At 39.0% G+C, this 13,471-nt stretch overlaps 1 long non-coding RNA gene across 1 annotated transcript in view; it reads left to right on the top strand.

Annotated features, from left to right (window-relative positions):
* Nucleotides 1–13,471, top strand: part of LOC132007319 (uncharacterized) — a 34,985-nt gene that overhangs the window by 18,434 nt on the left and 3,080 nt on the right. Inside the window, exon 2 of the long non-coding RNA XR_009401305.1 lies at nucleotides 12,359–12,515. This is a non-coding gene — a long non-coding RNA (uncharacterized LOC132007319). The remainder of the gene's footprint in view (nucleotides 1–12,358; nucleotides 12,516–13,471) is intronic.

The following is a 13,471-nucleotide window of genomic DNA, read 5'->3' as shown; positions in this document are numbered from 1 at the left end:
TTTTTTTAAAGATTTTATTTATTTATTTGACAGAGAGAGATCACAAGTAGGCAGAGAGGCAGGCAGAGGAGAGAGGAGGAAGCAGGCTCCCTGCTGAGCAGAGAGCCCGATGCGGGACTCGATCCCAGGACCCTGAGATCATGACCTGAGCTGAAGGCAGCGGCTTAACCCACTGAGCCACCCAGGCGCCCCGCCAACCACCTGTTTTTATAAATAAAATTTTATTGGAACAGAGACACACACATTAAATATTCTCTATGGCTGCTTTCATGCAACAGTGGGAGGGTTGTGTGGTTTTCAACAAAGCTATATGGCCCACAAAGCCTAAAGTATTTGCTATCTGGTCCTTTACAAATTTGATGACCCCTGCTCCAGTGTATCCAGGAATTAAAATAACCAAAGTTATACAACACCTATATGGGAAAAAAGTTTAAGCTCTATTAAAGGACAGAAAAGATCATAATAAACAGAGAAACATTCCGTGCTCTTAAAATAGATGACTAAATTTTATTAAAATGTCATTACCTCTAAGTTAGTTTAAATCAATCATTTAATTGATGTGAGACAATTGTTTAAAATAATTACAAAATGTAACCCAAATCCAAAATCAATTTGGATTTCTTTTTGATTATTTTATTTTTATTATGTTAGTCACCATACAGTATGTCATTAGTTTTTGATGCAGTGTTCCAAGATTTTTTTACCTATAACACCCACTGCTCCATGCAATTCTTGCCCCACTTAATACCCATCACCTGGCTCACCCATCCTCCCCAGGCCCCTCCTCTCTGAAACCCTCAATTTGCTTCTCAGAGTCCACAGTCTCTCATGGTTCATCTTCCCCTCCGATTCCCACCCTTCATTTTCCCCTTCATTCTTATAATGTCCTCCATGCTATTCCTTACGTTTCACAAATAAGTGAAACCATATGATGATTGACTTCCTCTGCTACCTTACACCAGTTAGAATGGCAAAAAAAGAAGACAAGAAACAACACATGTTGGAGAGGATGTGGAGAAAGGGGAACCCTCTTGCACTGTTGGTGGGAATGCAGGTTGGTCTAGCCACTTTGGAAAACAGTGTGGAGGTTCCTCAAAAAGTTGAAAATAGAACTAACCTATGACCTGGGAATTGTACTACTGGGTATTTACCCTAAAGATCCAGATGTAGGGAAAAGAAAGGCATTATGTATCCCAATGTTCATAGCAGCAATGTCCACAATCGCCAAACTATGGAAAGAGCCAAGATGGCCTTCAACAGATGAATGGATAAAGATATGGTCCGTATATACAATTTGGATTTTTTGAGATACTCAATAATTTTACTCTAAAATCAATAAGGAAGAAATTTCTGTAAATATCTAAATTTTGAAAAGGAGAAACAAAGAGGAGAGTTACCCATTTAGATAATAAGGCAGATTACAAAGTCATCTCAAGGAAAATATATGTGATACTGGTGTAAGAACAAATCAATGGAATGGAATAGAGAATTCAGGGACAGACATTGTGTATAAGGGAATTTAATACATGACCAAAGTGGCCCCAGAAATCAATGGGAAAACAAGCTCACTGTATGGAGAAAAAGAGAACCCTACATAGTACCAAGTTCAAAAGTGGACTGCAGGTGCATAAAACAACTAAAGGTGAAAGATAAAGCTATAAAATTAAACTACGATAATGTTGGAGATTTTGTGTCCACAGGGAATGGGACTTCTTAAATAAATCTCCAAATCAAAAACAAAAGCAGAGGGGGAGAAAAGGGAGAAATTTGATTTTATAAAAGTTAAGGATTTCTGTCCAATGAAGAAAATGTGGACAAAGTAAACAGTCAGATGACAAACCGGGAGAAAATATTTGCAGTGTCAAACTACAAGTAACTCCTGCAAATAAGAAAATGATACTTGAGTAGAAACAAAAAAAAAATTGGGGGGTGGGTGGGTGGAGAACCAGCAATTCACAGAAGAAAGCAAATGAATATAAGGGATATGAACATATGCTCTAAATCATTGGTAATTAGTAATTAGAGAAATGCATATTAAAACAAGAACTATCATTTTGCACCTATCAGTTTGGCAAACATCAGACGAGTGGGTAACAGCCTATGGGAAAATAAGAACCATTATACATCGCTGGAGGGAGAACGGGGTATAGATTGCCGCAGCTCTTCTAGGGAGAAATACGGCAGCTCTTAACCAAATTAGAAATCTGTATACCTTACAACCAGAAGTTCCACTTTTTTGGTTTCATGTCCCAGAGAGTTCTCGTAGAGGTCTGTAAGGTGGTTGCATTGAGACGTGCTCATCACAGCGTTATTTGTGGGAGTGGGGAGTCAGGCGTCATCCAGATGCGCACCACTGGAAAGCCCTTAATCACACGTCAAAGGTGCAGCTCATGGAACCCCCGGGCAGTAATCAGAAGCATCTGACCAGTTGTACACAGGCACAAGGATAACTTAAAAACATAGCGCTGAGTGAGGAAAAACACTGAGGGCATGTAAATGAGAATGAGGGACGGGACTGAAAGAATCAATCAATAAAATACAACAAGAGCAAGACCCTGCATGGACCAATGAAGACAACATGTCACAAAGAGGATAATTAACTCAATCTTCTGCCACCCAGCGTGCTTTGCTGAACGCCCACTGCCATCTTCTCTCAGCCTCAATGACGTTGCAATGCTGAGCTTTTGCTGGGAAAAAGTCTCTTTGAAATGTCCTTGCTTTTGCCTGTGTTGTGAAAGGGTAGGATTTCCTTCACTTCTCAGCTCTTTTGGGTGTCACTGTTAGGCTGATACGATTGAATTTACAGCTACCAGATATTTCTTTCTTTTCTGGTCTGTTGCTGACACTGATCACAGACTCCCAATAGACTGTGGAATGATTATTTTTACACATTTTCGTCAATGGTTTTTGTAAGGAGAGGTAAATGTCTGTGTTCACTCAATTATTTTGAATCATAAGTCTGAAAGATTTATTATTTACTTTTTAATTTTGTGCTTCACCACTCCTAATCTAAATTTCAAACCCAGGGTTGTTGGAATAGCTATCTTAAATATTTTAAGTTGGGCTTCTGAGAAAATTGCTTTAAACTCAGAACTCCAACAAGTTTAGACAGATCTACTGTTTGTGGGTTTTTAATATGCCCTCATGCTCAACATCCTGAGTACAAATTTGAGAACACTAAGCTATCTTTAAATTGCTTTAGTACTTGAAGTGAAATTAAATTCATAAATCAATAAAGAAAAGAAAGCAAAAATGCATAAAAGTGGTGATTTATTTATGCATTAACTGCTAATATTGACACATCTACTTTTCTAAATTCTGAGAATTTTCTAAACTTGTTGATTATTTTAATCTTATTGCTACTGTGCTTTTAAATGTAGTTTTTCAGAATTAATTTTTAATGAAAATAGAACATTTTTAAAAGTGCAAAAGTCATAAGCACATAGCTTGATGAATTTTCAGAGTAAATAGATCCATGAGTAATCACCCAGTAGATCATGAAATAGGCTTTACTAACACCATAAAATGGTCCCCCACATGACACCCCCTGCCCCCCGTTCACTTTGTCCTCTTGTCAAGGTGGCCAGTATCCCAACCAAATTTTTAAACCTTGGATTCGTTTTGCCCGTTTCTGAACTTCAAATAAATGGGACCAAACAATACAGACTCTTCTTTTCTCTCGGGTTTCTTTCATTAGACATTATGTTTGTGAGATTTATCTATGTCACTTGGGTAGATGTAGTTCACTAATTTCCTATTACTGTATTGGATTCCACTGTATGAGCACGGTACAGTTTATCCTTCTAATGTTGATGAATATTTGGGTTATTTCCAGTTTTTGGTGATTAAAAAACAGAACAGTGCTATTATAACTATTCTTGAGATGTCTTTTGATGCACATACATGCACACTTCCGTTGGTTATATACCTAAAGGTGAGAGCTCTGGGTTATAGGAATACATATATTTAGCAACAGTAGATACCAAATAGTTTCCCAAAGTCACTGTTCCAATTGATATTTTTGCCAGTAATGTATGAGAGTTTCAGTTACTCACATTTTTGCCAATACTTGATGTTGTTAGTCTTTTAAACTTCAGCCCTTTTATTAGGTATGTAGCTATATCCCACTGGGGTTTTAACTTGTATTTTCCTGGTGACCAGTACAACTGAGTACATTTTTATGTTTATTGCCTACTTGAATATCTACTTCTTAGAAATGCTAATTTAAATCTTTTGGCCCATTTTTCATTGGATCATTTTTCTCTATTTCTCTTTCTTTCTTTCTCCCCTCCACCCTTCCTTGGAGTTTCTTCTTCCTTTAACAATATACTCTGGGTATAAATCCTTCCCATTTATACATGTTGAAAATATTTTCCCCTGTTATGTGGGATTTCTCTTCTCTTTTTTAATGCCACACAAGCTCTTCATTGTAATGTAGTCCAATTTATGCAGAGTGTAGTATATAGTTTCTTTTCTCTAGTTTCCAGTTTTCTGCCCAAATTTTCCATTTGTAATTTGACTTCTTAAACATGTTATCTGGATCATTTCAAAATCTGTGTCTTAGAACTCTGGATTCCCTGTGGGTCTTTTTCTGTCTTTGTTAAAAATCACGATTTTCAATTAATTGTATCTTATCTCCTTAAATGTCTGATTTTTTTTCAAATTTTCTTTTTTTAATGATTTTCTTTATTTATTTGAGAGAGAACAAGAGTGAGAGGGATTACAGAGGGAGAGGGAGAAGCAGACTCCCTGCCAAGGAGAGAACCCAACACGGGGCTCGATCCCAGGACCCTGGGATCATGACCTGAGCCAAAGGCAGACACGCAACGGACAGAGCCACCTAGACACCCCTGTCTGATTATTTCTGACAGAGAGCCACATATCTGCACTAAAAATGTTCTGGATGTTTTGATGCTGTACATCATACAAACTCGCTCCAGAAAGGACTTATTTTCACATTTGTTAGGTAACTAGGTTTGAGGATGATCACCTTTTCCCAGTTAGGAATCCAAGTGACTTAAAGCCGTGTTTTAATCTTTTCGAGCGCTGTTTTATTTCCAGTTCATCCTTCCTCCTACGGTGTAGCCCTTTGTGGTCCTGACTGGCAGTTGAGATATTTGCTGGGCCCCCTTTTCTGGGCCAAATTCTGCCCCCTTACGCTCTGGTATGCTTGGCTTTTCAGCGTCTCGGTTGCTGCTTTCAGGACTGTAATTGACAATCGCCTGGGGTAGAGGGGAACGTATTCCCAAATGCCCTTCTCAAGTCTCTTGGCTTCCACCATCTTCTGGATCCTGACTCCGCAGATCCTCGCTGCCTTAGTAGTCCTTTTGACTCGTTCAAGCTTAGGTTTGTTTGTTCGTTTGTTTTTCAAATCATTCCCCACTGCCCACCTGCCAAGCTTTTCTAATTGTTTTCAGCGGGATTGTTGGTGCAAAACAATCTAGTCAGCTATTGCTCCAGAGGAAACTTTAAAGAGTAGAAGCCTGATTGTACCTTGTCTCTCCCCAGAAACCTTTATTATATCCTAATCTCTGCCTACTCCCCACTCCTTCCTTTATTTTCGCTTTTTCTCCCTGAACCTGTTTTATGCTTCCATGAGTTTCCTATATTTTGCCCTCTGCCTGCTGTTCTCTTCTGTCCCTGCCCCCTGCGCCACCCCTCCCACCTCAAAAACAGTCTCTTTCCTTCATAACCGGAGTTCTATTTTATCTCCATCCTCAGACTCTCTTTGTGTTTGGCCTCTTATTTCATACACACTATTTTAACTGTAACTCTCATGCAACCTTATAATTATTTGTTCCTATGTCTGTTTGCTTTGCTAGAATGCAGGACTGTTGTGGGCCCAGACCATGTATCATTCATCTTGTTTATTTCCAGGTGCCTACGGCAGTATTTAGCACCAAAGAGGCATCAGAGAAACGTTTCTTGGGCCAAAATGAGTTGGGGCTACAAGAACAAGGGTGACTGAAAGTCTGATTTGCGGCTGAGGTTCCTGCCTGGTTCCTGTATGAATGGCCACTTGAAATGTCTCCGGTTTCTGTGTGTTTGGTTGCCTCCTTTTATACAACTGGCTAATTACTATCCCTCACTGTCTGTCATGTAATGACATTACAGACTGGTCAGTGCCTCCTACCCGACCTGATGTTAAAACTCTGGAGATCTCTTAGCTCCTGGATGAATTGCTCAAAGTCCAAACTTTAAGGGACAGAATCCATGATTTTGTTTCAAGCATTTGTTCTTATTAGATCTCCATGGTTCTTCCCAAATATTTTTCAACCTGTCCTGCTTTGCAGCAGAAAATGGATATCTTCTGGGTTGAGTGTTACCTGAAAAAGTCTTTTGTACTGTGTAGAAGTCATCTTCTCTGTGCTTAACCCCAGGATTTTGAACAGCAAATGGTCCCCTCTGCAGGTGTGTAGGGGTTTGCTAGTTGATCGTTGCACAGCATTTGGCAAGCATGTCTCCTGAAACACTTATGTTCATCAGGACAGTAATAAATACTAAAGGTAGAATGTGGCTCAACATATTATTTGTGGATTCATGTTCATTCTTCCAACTTTCAAAACTGCTTTAAGGCAGGGCAGGTGATATTATAAACCAAGGACCACAAAATAAAAATAATTTTCAAATGGAAAAAAACTCAAGCCAGAGCTCCTAACTCTAAGAAGCCACAGATTCTACCTACTTGGCAGCTAGGGGGGAAAGATTGAGAGAAACTGAACAGTCTTTGTAACTTGCATTTTCTCCGGTTATAATCGACGCAGCTTCTCTAGAGAAACCAACAACATCTTTATGAGGACACCCTAGAGAGACTGTTGACTGAATTCTTTGTGTTAGGGGTTTTTAGTAACATTGGAAACATTTGTTTAAGTGCTTTACCAGAAAAAGTACTAGGATTTCTGGAGTTCTCTCTTCTTGGCCCTCAGTGAAAGCCAATGTTTAGTGTTAAAATACTGTTTGGTAAAGACCGTTGTCGAGTGAGGGGAAAGTAGGCTAAACACCTAGGTTTTCTGATGAGTTAGCTTAACCGAAGGACGGAACTGGAAGAGATTTGAGAAAGGCCTGCTAACATCTTGGAATCTATCAGTTTCTAATCCCAGCTAAATCATCTGACTTTTGAAAAATAAAAGATGTTACGAATCTCCAGTTTTGGAAAAAGTGGTAGAAGTACTTACATAGGTGATTAAAGAAAACAGCTTAATTGATTCGAGTAATAATAGTTCAATTCCTTTTTTTGTCATGAAAATGAATGATGTCAGGTATGGTTTGAATTACTGTTATGCTTTCTGTGGGATTTAAATTATCATTAATAACCACTACAAACAACAGGCACTGTGACAGATGCTGAAGATGTGGAAGCAAACATGACACATACCATACTTAAACATAACAGCACTTGTAGATGTTTAAAGGGTATACAATATACCAGCTCTGTATTGCTGCTATAAAAACTTACTACAGACTTGGTGGCTTCAGACACACAGTTCTGGATGTCAGAAGTCTAGAATGGGTCTCAGTGAATAATATTAAGTTGTTGGCAGGGTTGCATTCTTTCTGGAAGCTCTAGGGGAGAATCTGTTTCCTTGCCTTTTTCAGATTCTAGAGGTTTCCTTCTTTCTTTGGCTGTGGCCCCCTTTTGGCCATTATATCACAGCGATCTTTCCTCCCATCATCACATCTCTTACTCAGATGGTCTTCCCTGCCTCTCTTTTAGATGAGGGCCCTTAGGGTTATACTGGACTCACTTGGATAGTCTAGAATATTCTTTAATCAGTCACATCTGGAAAGTCTCTTTTACCATTCAGGCAACACATTCAGAGGTTCCAGGGATTAAGATGTGGGCATTTTAGGGGGGTCATTATTCTGCCTGCCACATATTATAAGCACACGACAACTGTCATGGTCTTTATTTTTATTTATTTGTCTCTCTGTCGCTGGCCATGGCCCTTACAAACATGGTCAAGTTAAAGTCTAATTCACAAACTTTCCATCTCTAAAATGGGACAATCTCTCACTGGGATGATGGTTATGAAGATTAAATAATGAGTGTGCAAGCATTTACCACTCTACCTGGCACATAGTAGGTACTTCATAAATGTCAGCTGAATGAAAATTTATAGTGTGTCAACTTGGTTTGATCAATTTTAACTTTAACCAATATACCTTGCTCATGCAACATGTTAACAATAGGGGAAAGAGGGAGGCGGGCCATGTTGGGGTAGAAGGAAGAGGTACTTGGGAACTCCGTACTATTTGCTCTTCACTTTCTATGTAAACCTAAAACTTCTCTAAAAAATAAATCTGGTATTGGGCACCTGGGTGGCTCAGTGGGCTAAGCCTCTGCCTTCGGCTCAGGTCATGATCTCAGGGTCCTGGGATCGAGTCCCACATCAGGCTCTCTGCTTAGCAGGGAGCCTGCTTCTGTCTCTCTGTCTCTCTCTCTCTCTGCCTGCCTCTCTGCCTACTTGTGATCTTTCTCTGTCAAATAAATAAATAAAATATTAAAAAAAATAATAAATCTGGTATTAAAGAAAACTTAAATCTAATATCTGAAACCTGTACAGTGAAGAGAGCTCGAATCCAACTTGTCAGACTTTGGACAAAGGGAAATTAAAAAAAAAAAAAACCTATAATGCATTATTTGTTTCAGGGGTACAGGTCTGTGGATCATCAGTCTTACACAATTCACAGCGCGCACCATAGCACAGACCCTCCCCAATGCCCACCACCCAGTCACCCCAACCTTCCCACCCTCTCCCCTCCAGCAGCCCTCAGTTTGTTAAGAGTCTCTTATGGTTTGTCTCCTTCTCTGGTTTCATCTTGTTTCATTTTCCCCTCCCTTCCCCTGTGATCCTCTCTTGTTTCTCAAATTCCAGAGGGTAAATTTTTATTCTTTTAGGCTGGTGCATATTTTAAAGAGAAAATAGGAAATGTGGCTTCAGCTAATACTAGCTTTGTGTCCCTTATTTGAGAACTAATCATATGGTGAAATATCACATGCTTTGGCATTATCTTCGGTAAAACATAAGGGTGAAGACTTAAAAATAGAAAAATGGAAAGTCTCAACAATAATTCTGGTAGAAACGACTTGTAACTATTTAACACCTTATTTTTATTTCTGGAACGCTTTCCATTTGAAAAGCTCAAATTACTTGGGACATGTTAGCTAATTCTTAATGGTAGCAGATGTATCTGGCATGGTGAGGGGAATAGGTAGTAGCAAGGAAGGAAAAAGGGGGAAATGGGGCAGGTGTGACAAGCTAAGGTTTGTGTTTGGAAGCAGTTCTTGGCAAAGGTGAAAATATTTTTAGGTAATCTTTTTTTTTTCCCCCGTGAAAGTCTGTAATACTCTAAAATTTGCTCTATTCTTACAGCTTAGAAATAGAAACCTGGAAATAGAATGACTGTACTTTGGTAGTTATTGTGGGCTGGAAAGTGAAAGCCAAGAGTGGTGGTTCTGAAACTTTTACTTTGTGATTTCCATGCCTCACCCCCTCTGGCTTCCCTGAGCCCCAGAGGCACATAACAACAATTTTCTGCTTCCTTCCACTTCCCCTCCCATACCCCCTCCCCACCCCAAAACAGCTGTATTTAAACTTTTATTTGCATCACCACTGCATAACAGCGACTTAGAATTCTATTGTGCTATTTTCCCTGATCACATCTCAGCAGATTTCAAACCTTGGTCAGAAGATGGTACTGGTGGAAGATTCAGGTGGCAAAGGAGACACATTTCTTCCTTTAATTCATTCATTTAACGATTTTTTTTTAAGCGAGGACCATTTCTGTAAGCTATTGGTGCTAGACATTAAAGATAGAGCAATGAACAACCAAGATATAGCTTCTGCCTTTTGAATCTTATGGTTTAGAGAAAGAGACAAATAATAAATAAGGAAACTAATATGTAAATTAGATAATTAAGTTTGCCATAAGTACTAAGAATGAAATAAACAGGATACCAAGGCAGAATGTAATAAAAGCTAGTTTAGAAGAGGTGGGGACTTGGTGTGGTTGAGGAATACAAGAAGTCTAGTGTGACAGGAACATGGCAAAGTGGGGCAGGGTTTCATTAAATGAGTTTACGGAGGTAGATACTTTTCAGTGATACTTAGGACTTTAGAGTTTAAGAACAATGGGAAATCATGAGAGGGTTTTTAATGATAGCAATACATTGTTTGATTTATGGTTTAAAGATTACTCTGACTTCTGAATTTTTAGAAGAGGCCCAGAATGTTAGAAGGGAGATCTTTTAGGAAATGTTCATCATGAGAGGTGATGATGGCATGGACCATGGGGAACAATGTTGATGGAGAGATTTGGGATGTTTTAGAGGTAGGGTTGGAAGGAGAAGTTGTCAGATTGGCTGGGGGGTTTGAAGGAGAGAAAAGAAACTTAGGTGATCCTAAGGTTTGGCATGACTGATGGTGCCATCTACCAAAATGAGAAAGACAGATGGAGAAAGGGATTTTGTAGAGGGAGAATCTTAGGGATTTTTGGTCTAAGTCAGTAATTTAGAGGACCTTTTAGAGCAGCCTATCTGATTTCCAAGGGGATATTGGAATGTTAGCAGGAGATACACTTCAGGAGTATTAAAATATCAATGATATTTAAAGCTATTGGACCGAATGAGCCCACTGATGTAAGACAGAGAAGAGGATTCTGGGGCTTATAAACTTCCAGAGATTAGTTGGTGAAGGAGGAACCAGTTCGGTCGCTGAAACCACAAAAAAATTATTAAAAAAGGAGGGAGTGATCAACTGTGTTCAGTGCAGCTGGGAGGACATTAGATTTGAGGACAGAGAGGGGACCATTGGCTCTGGTAAGATGGAGCCGGTTGTTGAATTTGGCTGGAGTGGTTCCAGTGATGTGGTGGGGAAAGAAACCACTTTGTGAAACAGTGAATGGGAAAGGAAGAAATGAGGTAAACAGATATAGACACCAGTTTTGGCTTTTGTAGCCTTAGTGTCATTATCTATTTGAAGTTTGTTGGATTGCCTCAGAGCAATCCTGGGGATGGGCAACAGTATGGAGGAATGGAAGAATTTGCATTCTCCATTTGAGCAGTATTTTTCATAAAACACTAATTCAAGTGTCTTTATTAGTATATTTGTATTAGGTGGTCTCTTGACTTTGTTTTTAGGGTGACAGGAGAATCTTGTCTTTAACCCTTGTCTCTCTTCTTTCCTAATTTTTCCCATTTCTCCCTTGAATGAAATATTTGTTTGCATGTTCACTCCATATGTGCTCCATACACATCTAGCATATTGCCTTTTTAGTTCTTCCATTCTCCTCTCCTTTCATAAACCTAAGTGATATTCTCTTGTTTGTAGTTATATCCCATGTGTCCATTACCTTTTCTTTTCCTGCCTTTTTTTCCTCTTGGGTGTTGTGCATAGTTACTTTGGCTAGGTAATTTTTGTATGTCCATTATATTGCTAAAATTGTCACATTTTCCCCAAATGAGAACACAGTTCTGGAAGAAGGTAGATATTCATGGAACAGATTGTAGGTGGTTGCTAACTCTAGAGTGAGTATTATGTTCGACTGGTTTCCTTTCAGTTAACTCTTATTATTATGGTCAGTGATAAATGACATCTAAGACTAGATCAGACTGTAAGAAGTGAATAGAGCATTCTGTGGGACATGGAGTAAAGTCCAGTTTGCATAATGTAGTTGAGATTGCTACGCCTTCTCATCTTCCCAGGAATACTTCTCCTAAGTCTCCCTTGCAGCTGTATGTGGCCATGGCATTGAATTTAGGCCAGCGGAACAAGAGTAGAAGTGATGAATGGATAAAGAAGATGTGGGACACACACACACACACACACACACACACACACACACAAACACACACACACACACACACACACACACACACACACACTGGAATATTACTCAGCCATAAAAAAGAATGAAATCTTGCCATTTGCATGGATGGAACTAGAGAGTATTATCCTAGGCAAAATAAGTCAGTCATAGAAAGGCAAATACCATATGATTTCACTTATATGTGGAATTTAGGAAATAAAGCAAATTATCAAAGGGGTAAAAAAGAGAGGCAGACCAAGAAACAGACTCTCAACCCTAGAGAACAAACTGATGGTTACCAGAGGGGAGGGGGCAGGGATGGGTTAAATAGATGATGGGGATTAAGGAGGGCACTTATGAGGAGTGGGTGTTGTATGGAAATGTTGAAGTACCAAATTATAGACCTGAAACTAATATTACATTGTCCGTTACCTAATTAGAATTTAAATAAAAACTTAAAAAAAATAGAAGTCAAATGAGCAACTTCCAGGCTTGACCTCTAAAAACTTCTAGAATGCTTCTCTATGTTCTCTTTTTCCTTGCATTCTAGAAAGGTGCTCAGGATCCAACAGTACCTGCCAAGATTTTGGAGCTGGTATACCCACGAGATGAAAGGAGTCTGGGTTTCTGAAGACAATGTGGAAGGAAATCTTATTCCTAAAAATGCACTCTTTGGACTTCACATGAGCAAGAAATCAACTTAATAGGTCATTAAGCTTTTGGGGTCTGTTTGTTACAGTTGCTGATGTTACTGACTCTAATACATATTCATTGTGTGATTTTTCCTCCTGCCTCACTCACTCTCTTGGAGTGTCCTCTTCTCACTTTATCAAGTTTGACAGGTACTTTGATGACCTGTTTTCTATTTTTTTCTGACCATCTGAGCTTGAGGCAATCTCTGTCTCCAAATTTCTGAAGTGACTATTAGCTTTATGGTCTACTGGGTGAATAATGAAAAGACCCTAAGCTCTTAACACTTGTGTTACTTTGGACAGATTACTTAGCCTCCCTGAGGTTACTTTGCTTTTCCTGAAAAAGGGGCATAACCATAGCCCATGCCTCATAAAACTGTCATGAGATTTGGATGGAGCAAGAAATGCAGAGTACTTAGAACTTTATCTGGCATATAGTAAACACTATTAGTAGGGTCAGTCTCCTACCAGTTTGGTTTAATTCTGTACACTGAATTCCTAACTGTTTCAAGCACTGGGCTAGTGCAGTAGGTATCACAGGGAAGGATATGCTATTCTCACAGTTTCCTTAAAGGTAACATTTGTTAATGCATGGATGCAACTTGTCTCCAGTGGCATTTATTGAGCATCTAATATATATAATCACAGATTTGGCAATTTAAGTTTGGGTATATGAATATGCTCCCAAAGAAGTCAATTACTTTCCATGCCCCTGTAAGTCAGCAGATCAAATCATTTAACACCAGTTCGAAGAATTGTTTAAGAATGTGTTGGTTTCTTCTCCAGAGCTGAATTCCCATAGGTTTCAAGGGTTAAAAAAATCCCTTACCTCACAGGGCTACTGTGCAGATCAAATACAGCATGTAGAATTGCTATGTACATTTGAAAGTATAGAGCAAATGTTCATGAAGATGTCAACTTTCTTTTTTTTTTTTTAAGATTTTATTTATTTATTTATTTGACAGAGAGGG

This window comes from Mustela nigripes, chromosome X (assembly GCF_022355385.1).
Source record: "Mustela nigripes isolate SB6536 chromosome X, MUSNIG.SB6536, whole genome shotgun sequence".
Classification (NCBI taxonomy): domain Eukaryota; kingdom Metazoa; phylum Chordata; class Mammalia; order Carnivora; family Mustelidae; genus Mustela; species Mustela nigripes.
Note: the sequence above shows the minus strand (reverse complement) of the source record. Positions and strands in the feature narration are given on the sequence as shown.